Source organism: Cupressus sempervirens, chromosome 11 (assembly GCF_028749045.1).
Source record: "Cupressus sempervirens isolate cs-2001-9-10 chromosome 11, ASM2874904v1, whole genome shotgun sequence".
Lineage (NCBI taxonomy): Eukaryota > Viridiplantae > Streptophyta > Pinopsida > Cupressales > Cupressaceae > Cupressus > Cupressus sempervirens.
In genome coordinates, this window is record NC_143128.1 from 845148944 (window position 1) to 845161884 (window position 12941).

Consider the following 12941-nt stretch of genomic DNA (forward strand, 5'->3'; position numbering starts at 1 on the left):
ATTAAATTATCTCCTAAGGCTAATGTACTAAGGAATTAAAAATATATAATTTAATAACTATGCTTGTTTTAATTAATTGGATGTAGTTATTCAATTAAATGAAAGTGGCATTTATGAGGTTATATCTCATTTTATTAAATTAAATATCTTTCATAAATCCTATTTCTCAGTTCAAAAATGGAAACTTTGACTGAACTACTTCTCGAAAATGGAATCAATCTAGTTAACTTGCTCTCACACTTATGACAAGTTCAGTTAACTACTCATCACACTCAAATTTGAAATAGTTCACTTCACCTACACAAGGAAGTTTCTATCTTAACTAAATCTTCTATCTAATCCTAACCATTCATCAAGGTTGATCATGACCATTGATTCATTCCTAGATTCTATTTAAGGGACTCATAAATCCTCATTACAGAGGTTGAAGGGAATTGATACCGAATCTCTACTGAATCATGCACTCAATTGTTCATTACTCTTATAAGCTTTCATTTCTTAGATTAAATATCATTTAAATTTAATATGCATACATCTACTTAATTTTACTTTATATGTTCTTAGATTAAGTGCATATCTCATATAGATTTATTCGCATTCTTTAAACCCTTCGTTCTAGAATGGTTTGGTTGCCTGCATCTCAACTCTGAGAGCATAAACAGGCAAAATCCTTTTGGATAGAAGGAAACATGTCATCTTCCAAGACTCCTCTTGCATAAACAATCTCATGTTCATTCCAGGATGAATCCACATACAAGGACCATGTTGAAGAGAGAGAGAGAGAGAGAGAGAGAGAGAGAGAGAGAGAGAGAGAGAGAGAGAGAGAGAGAGAGAGAGAGAGAGAGAGAGAGAGAGAGAGAGAGAGAGAGAGTGAAGTTTGAGGCCACATTTTGTATATACAAGGGCTTTGTGAATATCATGAATAGTTAAGGTGATAATTTTCATATTCCTTGAGTAGAAGGAAAAAAATACCACAAGGTTTTCCATTTACTAGAACTAAAAATTTAGTTTTTGAAAAGAAAGACATCATCCATTTACACTACTTTTCTTCAAATCACATTCTATGGAGGATCTTTAGTAGAAATTCCCAACTTATTTTGTAAGTGTTCATTATCTCAATCTTTATGACTAGTGAAGATAGATTATTATAATGAATAGATTGAAGTAATTTATGTGCTTCAAGTATCCCTCCATTATTTCTCTCTCAAGGATAAAATCACATTATTAAGGAGAGATAATAGAAGGTATTAAGGTAGTAAGTCTAGAAGAGATTACTTTGATAGAAATTATTGTAAGTTGTATTACATAGTGAGATAAATTCACACACACAACAAAAGAGGAATGATTCTTAATTTTGGATATTACAACTATGGAAGTTGTATTTGATTAATTCAAAATTGATGCAGGAGCATCCAGTGGTGTAAGGGCAATCCTGTATCACCCAAAAATATTCTTAGTGTTAGTTTTTGTTTAAAATATTTTCATTTTTTGATACCATTTGGGTCAAATAAAGGTTTCATCTCTCATAGCTCCACTATTGGTTTTCTAGGTTAGAGTTTTTTAGCACCTTGGGATACATGCCAATGTAGAAAATAGGTTATTTTGTAATTGAGACATAATTATAATGAATTAGAGGGTGTAAGTTGGAGGGATAATTATAATTTTAATTTAAAACACTCCATTAAAATAATCAAGTCAAAAGGCTTTGTGGTTTGAAAGTTATTGCAGTTTTAAGTTGCCTGGAGACCTCCTAAGAGAATTTCAAAGTCAGATTTGAGGCACTGAGTAGCATTTTATAAGCCCAAAAAATTGGAGACAAGCAAAGCTATTCCATAGGACTATAGAGCACTTGGATAGATTTACAAAAATGCAAATGATTTGTCAATCTGTGTCCCGAATCAAAAGTTATGCCTCCTAGAAGTACAACTACCATTTCTAGATTCTTCAAATTTTACACCAACCTCTGACATATTTTCTTGAACCTTTTTTTTGGTAGTAGATTCCAAATGGAATATTCTAAAATTTATTCCTAACCCTAAACCTAATTTGGGTTACTTAAGGACATTTATGGCATTGTAAGGCAGCTTTCGATGGAGTTTGGGAGAAGGTACTATGAGAAAGCTTTTCTCTAGAATCTAATAACATTGTAAGCAATAGGTCACATAATTGGGTCTATTTTCATTGTACTAAATGTAAAAGAATATCACTTCTGACAACAATATTCCCCTTTTTCTTGTTGTGTTCATTTTGGTCTTGGACCATGCCCTCGTCAAGTGGTATCAGAGTGGGTTTTCCTAAGTGTGTAGACAGAGTGTCAACTATGAGGCAATTTGCACTAGGATTGTGTGGTTGTGGATTTTGATATAGCAAGAATATGCCTCCATGAAGGGAGCGTGGTGGAAGGGTTGGAGTTGTTACTCCTAAGGTTAGAGCCCTCAAAAGACAAGTGCAGACATTATAGGAGGAGATCCGTAGAGGGATCAATGCTATCATAGGCAACAAAACTAAGGAAGAAAATGAAGAAGGAAATATTAGGTAGGAAGGGGAAGGAGATGTAGAATTCTTAAACCAAGTGGAGAAGAGGATTTTTAGAGCCATTTCCAAGCTTGGAAAAAGACCTAAAATTGGCATTGGCATGTTTTCAGGAAATCTAAACCCGAATGAGTTGATAAATTAGATCAATGAGTTGGAGGAATATTTTTAGTATGAGGATGTCAGGGACCCTAATCAGGTTAATTTTATGAAGGCCAAAATGAAAATACATGCCAAAATCTAGTGGCAAGAGATTCAATTGGAAAGAAATAGAAGAGGAAAGGAGAAAATCAAAAGATGGGATCACATGGTGGACAAACTAAAGAAGCAGTTCATTCCTATTGATTACAAGGTTGATTTATTCAAGAAGATGTAAGGGTTGAAGCAAGCATGAAAATCTGTCCATGAATACATAGAGGAATTTTACTGAATCCTTATTAGGGTAGGGCATGCACAAGGAAACAAAGAGAAGGTTGTTTGTTACCTTAGTGGGTTGAGACCTAGCATTTAGGACAAGTTAAGTCTGGTTAGAATGACTAGCATTGAAGAGGCATACCAGTTTTCCTTGCAAGTTAAGGAGAAGCTAAAAAAAAAATTTGATGAAAGGCAAAGAGGGTGCAATCAAGGAGGAAGGGGAAGTGGCAAGTCATTTGAAAGCTGAAATGAGAACTAGAAGAAAAATGAAGATGTGGGTACTAGCCGAAATTAGATGAATGAGGGTTTTAACTGCTCCTGTGGTCAAAACTTTGGAGATCAAAGAGGAAGAGATAGAGGACATGGACAAGGTTTAGTAAGAGGATGCTTCCATGGTACCTATTTTCACTATAATGAAGAAGGTCATCATGCCTTCAAATGGCCTCAGCACCAAGCAAGGATAGATAGGAGATCTGATGGTCAATCAAGGGTTGTTCCTGTGGATGATGATGCACAATCATCACAATCAGAGGATGCACAAAGAGGAGAGAATCTATTTAATGAAAGGGTATTACTAAGTAGTGATATTAAACTTGGAAAAAGGAGGAGTTTTTTTTATACTAGGTGCAAGTGTGAGGGCAAATGTTGTGATCTAATTGTTGATGGGGGAAGCACTGAAAACTTGGTGTCAGAGGAGATGGTCTCAAAGCTAAAGCTCAAGAGGGAGAAACACCCCCAACCCTATCAAATTTCTTGGGTTTAGGATGATCATAAGGTCTTGGTTAGTGAGAAATGTTTGCTAAAGTTCAACATTGGGAGTTACAATGATGAGGCTCTTTGTGACATCATTCCAATGGATCTCTATCATTTATTGCTAGGAAGGACATGGCAGTTTGATAGGCATGTTATACATGATGGTCATGCAAATACATACTCTCTGACAAAGGATGGAGTTTGCCACAAATTGAAGCCCTTGATAAAGGAGGGTGAAAAGGTATGAAGTAGTGCTAGGGTATGCCTTGTTGATGGAAGAAAATTTCTGGATGGCATGAAACATCAAGATATGTGTTATGCTTTAATTCCTAGAAAAGATAAGGAATGTAATAGTGAAATTTCACTTGAAATTTTAGGTCTATTAAGTGCGTATAAGATGTCATCTCTGATAATGTTGTAGAAGGGTTGCCACCAATGAGGCAAATCAATCATCACATAGATTTAGTCCCTAGAGCTAGTTTTCTTATCAAGGTTTCTCATAGGATGACTCCTAATGAAACTGAGGAGCTAAATAGATAAGTTCAAGAGCTATTGAGGAAAGGTTTGATTTGAGAGAGTCTGAGTCCATGTGTAGTACCTGCAGTGCTAGTACCAAAGAAGGATGGAGAGTGGAAAATGTGTATAGCCTCTTGGGCCATAAATATAATCACCATCAAGTATCAATTTTCTTTGCCAAGAATGGATGATCTTATGGACTGTTTGAGTGGAGCTTAGTACTTCACAAAGATAGATCTCAAGAGTGGTTATCACCAAACATAGATATGAGAGGGAGATGAGTGGAAGACTGCATTTAAGACCAAGGAGGGTCTATATGAGTGGTTAATCATGCCCTTTGGATTGACCAATGTGTCGAGCACCTTCATGTGGCTTATGAATAAGGTACTAAAGAAAATTTTGGGAAAACTCATTATTGTATATTTGGATGATATTTTGATTTATAGTAAGTCTTTGGATGAAAATTTATTGCAAATTTGTAGTTTCCTTGAAAGGTTGAGGGAAGATAATTTTTTGATTAATTTGAAGAAGTGTAGCTTTGTCAAAAAGGAGTTAGTCTATTTGGGGTTTGTTGTATCAGTTGAGGGTCTCAAAATGGACCTAGAGAAGGCAAAGGCCATATTGGAATGGCCTACTCCAAGGTCTTCCATGAAGTTAAGATCATTCCATGGTTTGTCTAGTTTTTACAGGAAGTTTATTAGGAATTTCAGTAGTATATGTGCACCCCTAACTGAAACAATGAGGAGGGATAGAAAAGAGTTCAAGTGGACTATAGGAGCTACAAGGAGTTTTCAATTGCTGAAGAAGAAGGTGATAGAGAAAATTGTGTTGGCACTTCCTCATTTTAACAAAGTGTTCTAGGTGGGTTATGATGCTAGTGTTAGTGCTATTAGGGTTGTGTTGAGCTAGGAAGGTAAACCTATTGCCTATTTTAGTGAAACTTTGAATGATGCAAAGAACAAGTATTTTGTTTATGATTAGGAGTTCTATGCAATAGTTCATGCCTTAAAGAAATGGAGGAATTATTTGTTTCCAAAAGAATTTGTTTTGTATACTGATCACCAGGCATTGCAGTACCTAAATAGCCAAGGTAAATTGAATCAGAGACATTTAAAATGGATAGAGCTCATGCAAAGCTATATATTTGTATTAAAACATAGAAGTAGAAGGTCTAATAGGGTTGTAGATGCATTAAGTAGGAGATAGTTTTTGCTGACAGTAATGCAGGTTGAAGTAGTTGGGTTTGATGAACTCAAGAATTTGTACCTTGAGGATCCTGATTTTGTAGAGGCTTAGAAGGCTTGTAAAGAACTTGTTACTCTAGACAAGACTATGTGGCTAGATTACATGATTCAGGATGGTATGTTGTTCAAGGGAAGTCAATTGTGTATTCCAAGGAGTTCCATGAGGGAGAACTTGATCAAGGAGAAGCATAGTGGAGGGATGATAGGGCACTTTGGTCGAGATAAGACCATTACCGTTAAATTAGAGAGCATTATTTTTTGCCTCAATTATCACAAGATGTGAATAAGTTTGTGGAGAGTTGTCAAGTATGTCAAACAACCAAAGGATTTAGTAAAAATACTAGACTCTATCAACCATTGCCTATTCCATCAAAGCCTTGGGAGGACATAAGTATGAATTTTGTTCTTGGATTGCCAAGGAAACAAAGGGGTAATGACTTAGTATTTGTGGTGATTGATAGGTTCTCCAAGATGGCACATTTCATTCCATGTCACAAGACTCATGATGCAGTTCATATTGCAAATATATTCTTTAGAGAGGTGGTGAGGCTACATGGTCTCCCAAAAAGAATTGTTTCTAACAGAGATACTAAATTTGTGGGTTATTTCTGGAGGACTTTGTGGAAAAATTTGAAGACAAAATTGAAGTTTAGTTCTACACATCATCCACAGACTGATGGACAAACATAAGTAGTGAATAGAAGTTTGGGCAATTTGCTAATATGTTTAGTAGGAGATAAACCCAAGGGATGGGATTTGATCCTATCACAAGCAAAATTTGCTTACAATAATTCTATAAATAGGAGTACTGGTAGATCACCATTCCAAATTGTATATGGGAGTAGTCCAAGGACTGCACCATAGCTAGGGAAGATGGAGCAAGAGAGGACAAGTGTTGAGGAAGAAGACTTTGTTGAGCATGTCAACAACCTACATGAGGAGGTGTGAGTACATATTACCAAGATGAACCTACAGTATAAGGCTAGGGTAGATCAAAAGAGGAGACATAAGGAGTTCCAAATTGGAGATTAGGTTATGATATATTTGAGGAAGGAATGATTTCTAGTGGGTACCTACAACAAGCTAAAGATGAAGAAATTTGACCCTTGTAAAATTTTGAAGAAACATAATTCAGGAAATGAATATGAGGTGGAGTTGTTGGATGGCTTTCACATTTCTCCTATTTTCAATATTGCAAACTTAATAGAATATCATGATGATGGTGTAGATAGGGAGTTGATGTTGAAGCCATGTCGAATTCCTACTTTTGTGAATGAAGAGATTGAAGAAATTATGGATAGTCATGTGTGCCAAAGTACTCGAAAAAGATAGTATGAAGAATACCTGATGAAGTGGAAAGGATGAACAATAGAAGACTCAACTTTGATATCGACAGTGGAGGTTGCCCATTTGGGTTTTCGTCTACTAGCTATAAAGTGACAGGTTGGGCAATCTTGTATCACCCAAAAATATGTTTAGTTTTAGTTTCTATTTAAATTTTTTTCATTTATGGATATCCATTTGGGTCAAATAAAGGTTCCAACTCTCATAACTCCACTATTAGTTTTCTGGGTTAGAGTTTTTGAGCACCTTGGGATATGTTCCAATGCAAAAAAAAGGTTATTTTGTAATTGATCTATAGTTATGATGAGTTAGAGGGTGTAAGTTGGAGGGATGATTATAATTGTAATTTAAAGAACTCCAAAAAAAGAATCAGGTCAAAAAGCTTTGTGGTTTGAAAGTTATTGTAGTTTTAAGTTGCCTAAAGACATCCTAAGAGCACTTCAAAGTCAGATTTGAGGCACGAAGTGACCTTCTATGAGCCCAAAAAATGGGGGCCTAGCTAAGCTTGTCCATTTAGTTATAGATCACTTGGAGAGCTTTCCAAAAATGTAAACGGTTCGTCAATCAGAGTCTCAGATCAAAACTTATGCCTCCTGGAAGTTGGACTACCATTTATGGATTCTTTTAATTTTACACTAACTTCTGATGTGTTTTCTAGAACCATCCATTTTGGCGATGGATGCCAAATGGCATATTCTAAAATTTATTCCTAAGCCTAAAACTAATTTGGGTTACTTAAGGACATTTCTGGCATTGTAAAGGTAGTTTTTGGTGGAGTTTGGGAGAAGCTACTATGAGAAAGGTTTTTCTCCAAAATTTGATAACATTGTAAGCCATAGGGTATGTCATTGGGTTTTTTTTCATTGTACTAAATGTAATAGCATATCACTTCTGATAATAATATTCCCCTTTTTCTTGTTGCGTTCATTTTGGTCTTGGATCATGCCCTCATAAAAAGTTGTTGCATTATTTCTATATTCTTCTAAATGTAGATAGATATAAGAACCAATAAAATTCCAACACTTCTAGAAAAATGTTGCAAAAAATCCATCTAATCTAGGAGCCTTATCTCTAGGATCAATGAGAAGACAACATTCTTGATATCTTCAAATGTAAAAGGTTGGGGAATTAGAAGGGTATTTGGAAATCTTGGTAGTTGTAAAATGTGGTTGATGATTCTAGAGGGGTAGCAAAGAAGCATTGGTTTGTTGATAAGATGAAAGGTTTGGAAAGTAATCCAAAAATCATTGAATTTATACTTTTCTCTAATAACTTGATAATTACAGTCCTTGATTTACAAAATTGTATTGTGGTTTTCTTTAATCTTGGTGAAGAGTGAAATATTTTTTTGTTCTCTTCTTTAGCTATGGATCCTACCTTGCAAGACATTCTCGTCTACAAATTTCCTCTAGATTAATATAACATCTTCTAGGTCCCTTGTAAATTCTTATAAACCTAATAAGTTTTTGAGGATGGGTCATTATGGATAATGTCTAAAAAATTATGACACTTAAGTGATCTTGAATTAGAGTCTTTCAAAGAAAAATAAATTTAAAATGAGATACATTTGATCCCTTCATTTTTTTCTTAAGAAAGTTTAGTTTCTTTGTTAACTGAACATTTGAGAATTAGGAACAAAAAGATCCTAGGTCCACCATTTTTATCTTTTTGGAAATGAACTAGTGTCTCTCATAGGGATTCACGGTATGGTTTAATAGTCATTTTTTTATTTTATAAGTCTTGTGATTGTAGCGTGAATTGACAGGTTGATCTTTTGGTGTAACCATAACCCTAGCTTCTAACAAGTGTTATCAAAGCTAGATCACAAGTTTGAATCCAAAGAGACTACAATGAGTAACTATGGGAGGGGGATTCTTTTCTATTAGGTCATTTATCTTGCAAGGATTCATGACATGGTTCTATAACCTTATGTTTATTCAATAATTCTAATGGTTGTATCACACACTAATAATCGAATGTTTTGGTGCAATGACAACCCTAGGTTCTAACATAGATAAGTTAGACACTTGTCAAATATATCAAGCACATTTGTTCAAATTTAAAGTGTGGATTTGACTTATTTTTTCAGATGCCTAAATGGATATCAAACTAAAGGTAGAAATGATTTGAAACTATAAAGTTGAAGATTTTGGTGTCACAAAATCCCTTTTCTTGGATCCAAAGAGGGCTAATAACATAAGTGAACCTTTTAGCAATATGTAGGCAACACTTATGCTTGATTGTCCATATTACATGACTATTATAAGGGAAGAATTTTAAAGTTTAGTATGAGATATAAAATCATTTAAGTCTAGTTTATTTAAGAAGAGGCCATGTACCTCATTTTTTGTCATTAAAAAACAAAATCACATAAGATCAACCAATCTTCCAAGGTTGAAATGACTTGTGTCAAGAACAACCAAAATATTCCTTTGTTGATAGTTTTTGTTGGTCCATAAACATTGATAAGAAAGGAGGAAACTTTAAATAAGTCAACTTTAAAAAAAATCTAGTTGGCACTAGATTAATTATAGAGATCCAAACTTTGAACCTTTTCGATGGGATAGCCAAAAACTTAAGAGTCCCCATAGAAGGGGATTGAAATGTCAACCATAGTTTCCACACTTTTGAAAATATTTTCAACTTGATTTGCCAATATCTTTGTCTCCTGAAGTGACACATTTTTTGTTGCAGAAGAGTCGTTACTTTTGATTAAGTGTTTCTTGTTAGGGGAATTTATGTGTTAATGCATTTTTTTACATTGTTAATAATGTACTATAGTGATTATGTTAAACAGTTGGAGAGGCATTTTGACGTAGTTAACCTATTTGACTTAATTTTGTTTTCTCCACCACTTCATTTAAATGATTACCAAATGCAATACCATATACATTGAAATAAAATAATAGTTTATATGTTTTCATAACAACTATCATCAAGGCCACATATATCCCTATGCGTGATGAAGAGGTGATTATTATGGAGAGAGTAAAAGGTTTATGGGTTGACTTGCTACATTGGTGGAAGAGTCTCTACAATTGAATATGAGTCTTTCTTTCTCATGAGTTTGACTTTGTTTGAGTTGTTAAAACTTCTCATTCTATAAGTTCTTCTTAAAACATTCATATCGTCTTGGAGAGTGAATGTGCTTGCTTTGTTGTGCATATAAAAGTAGTTTTTTGGAAGTGCCTATGTCTAATTTGTAGCATTCAACTGTATATTTTGAATGAGTTTTTGAGAGATTCAAACATTACACTCTTCTCCTAGTGTCTTAGCTTTACATTGTTCTTGGGTTCGAAACATATGAAGAAGACCACATATGAGCTTGGTTGAATTTATTAAAGTTAGTTTTTATTGGAAGAAAGTTGATGCTATATTATTTTTTCTTTTACGTGATCATACATGTTGGTGCAATAGCAAGACAATATTTTGGAGCAATATTGTGTACTTAATTTATTGAACTCATGGGGTGATCCTATATCCTCCAACCCCTTTTTTTGTGAATATGTATTTTTAAAGTTTTAAATTAATGGAAAAGGTCTATTCATTAAAAAAATGTTTATGGTGATAAAAGGTTTGAAAACTAAAGAAGAAAGGATTAATGTCAAAATCTTTGACATAGGGATCCACTTTAAGGTCATTGTAGTTGATGATCTTACAAAAGAACACAAGTATACATGTTTTTATTTGGATCTTATGAGTTATATTCTATACTATAGTGTTACTATTGGAGGGTAATATGTAACCTATATTCTCAAGAGGTTGGTGGTAGAAGAGGATGGAGGATATTTAGTCATCTCAAGTTAGCTTCTCACTTTAAGATGATGTTTTTCTTGAGAATCATTTTTGGTTTTCTTGTTTTTGTTTATTGCTAACATATTTGAATATACATGTATTGTGAAGTTTGATTTGTGGAAGTGGGTAAAGGGTTTTATGTAGAGTTCAATATGGATAGTTGTCCATTAGTTCGGGAGGTTGTTATTCAGGAGTTACAGAGGGAGAACTCAGGAATCTCAGGAAGGGGCCACAACTTTGTGAGAGTTATGAGATAACTTGATGGAACTTCTCTTGATACAATGTTTGTTTCTTTAGAAACTATTTTCAAATAGATGTGTATACATTTTTCATTTAGTAAATTTTAAGATGTAAACAGTCAGGGGGGGTTTCCCAAGAGTCAAGTTTTAGGATTCTAAGGTTGATTGCATTCCCATCTCAATTTCCTCCTCAATTTTATTTTTAAGTTAGTATTTGATATTTTATGTAACTTTCTCTTTATCATAAATTTCCTCACATCAATATTTTTTAATTTTGATGTATAACAATTTTCTATCTAACAAAACTACAAATAAGGGACCTCATTCCTAACATCAAAAAAATTAGTCCAAATCATTGATCACAATTATCAATCAAAAAGTACAAAACTCACTAGCACACTATCTCTTCTTTGAATCATTTTTTATATCTTTATAGAACTTTCAAATCTAAATTAACCTCTTCCATAATATTAGTTTTGACCAATTTCCTTTTTTTCCCTCTTATAGTTTTAGCCTTTCTTCAAACTTGGAGTTAATAGTCGATTTGCACTTATATGTAAACTCAAGAACAAGTTATTATCCCTGAAATTGCACTCACAGAAAACCTTATCTTTCACAAAAACCAGAAAGAAGAGAGATGTTCATATTCAAATGATTATATCTACCATTAATACTTTTATATTTAGCCAATAGACTTTCCCATTGGAGTTCACTCCAACTGAAATTTGTCTCACACCAGGAAGTCACGTCGAAAAATTCTTTTTAGATCATGGTTTTAGATTATTCAGTAAACAACTATAATGACATCATTACGGGTTTTAGATTATTGCTGGTCTCCATGTTAACATTGCAAATAATCCTCCGCCTCTACTTTTCGTTGGAAGGTGGAGATGAGGGGAGAAGAAAACATGTACTAGCTACGGAGTCCATTGGGAATGATCTAATCTAGTTGTACTGTATAGTTCATCCAATCTAGTTTGTCAATGCCATTGAAGCCCTTGAATGCAGGAAACCCTTGTTCGCTCTCTGTCTGCTTCACTTTGTTCCACCATGATCGTCAAGCTCTTCTTCTTTTGCTCACCTGTGTGGCACGGCCCATTTTTCAAAACCCTAACCCAGTTGCTCACTAATTTCTTTGTGCTTATAGATTGCAATAATGATGCCAACAACAACAATGCCCCTTCGTGAAATCTCTTCTTACACTTCATTACCACCAGATTCAACATCTCTTCAGCTGATGCCACAAAAATATTGAAACAGAGGCCCTCATTGTGGCAACTGAAATCCCTTGATAATGTTGAAGAGGTCATGTCCATACTCAACGGATTTGGCTGCACTGAACATCAAATTGCAAGCATAATCAAATCTCAGCCCTCACTTTTGGTGACAAATACGAAAAGATCGTTGGAGCCAAAGCTTCAACTGCTTAAAGATTTTGGTATTGGGGGCAAAAATATAAGCAAAATTGTAACTAAGTTGCTGTGGATCTTAACGGCTAAGCTGGAGATGCTACACTCCAACCTTGAGCTTCTCAAGACTGTATTCCCCACACAGGATTTTTTGATCAGAGCTATTAGGAGTAACCCCCTTATTCTTACAAAGAACTTGTAGGAAACAAGTCACATTTTGGGCGGATTTTGGCTTTTGTGGAACAGAGCTCACCATGTTTTTGCTAGTAAATCCCTAGGTTTTGACGCACACTTCTCTCTCACCCAAGCAACTTGATCTCATTCACAGGATTGACATTCCCAACGAAAAAAAAATGTACAAACACATTGTGAGTGCAGTGGTCGTGATCCACATCAAAGTTCTAATTAAAAAGATGGACTTTGTGCTAAATCACATGGAATGCTCTGTAGACTTTGTGGCAAAGGATCCCCGCTTGTTGTCAATGAGTTTGGAAAAGGTAATGAGGCCCAGATTTTTTGTTTTGCAAAATAAGAGAGCAATGGATGGAGCAAGGGAGGATAATCCAACACAAATTTTTTCAATGTTTATGATGCCGAAGGTTAAGTTTTTCGCCAAGATCATTCAAGGGCATCCTAAAGCTGCTACCATGTGGACTGTTTATAAAAATGCCATTGCTAATGTCTCAGAAAGATAA

General features: G+C 34.6%; 1 pseudogene; it reads left to right on the forward strand.

Moving 5' to 3' along the window:
* The window catches only part of LOC149532195 (uncharacterized), a 37746-nt pseudogene extending 24805 nt beyond the window's left edge, over positions 1 to 12941 (forward strand).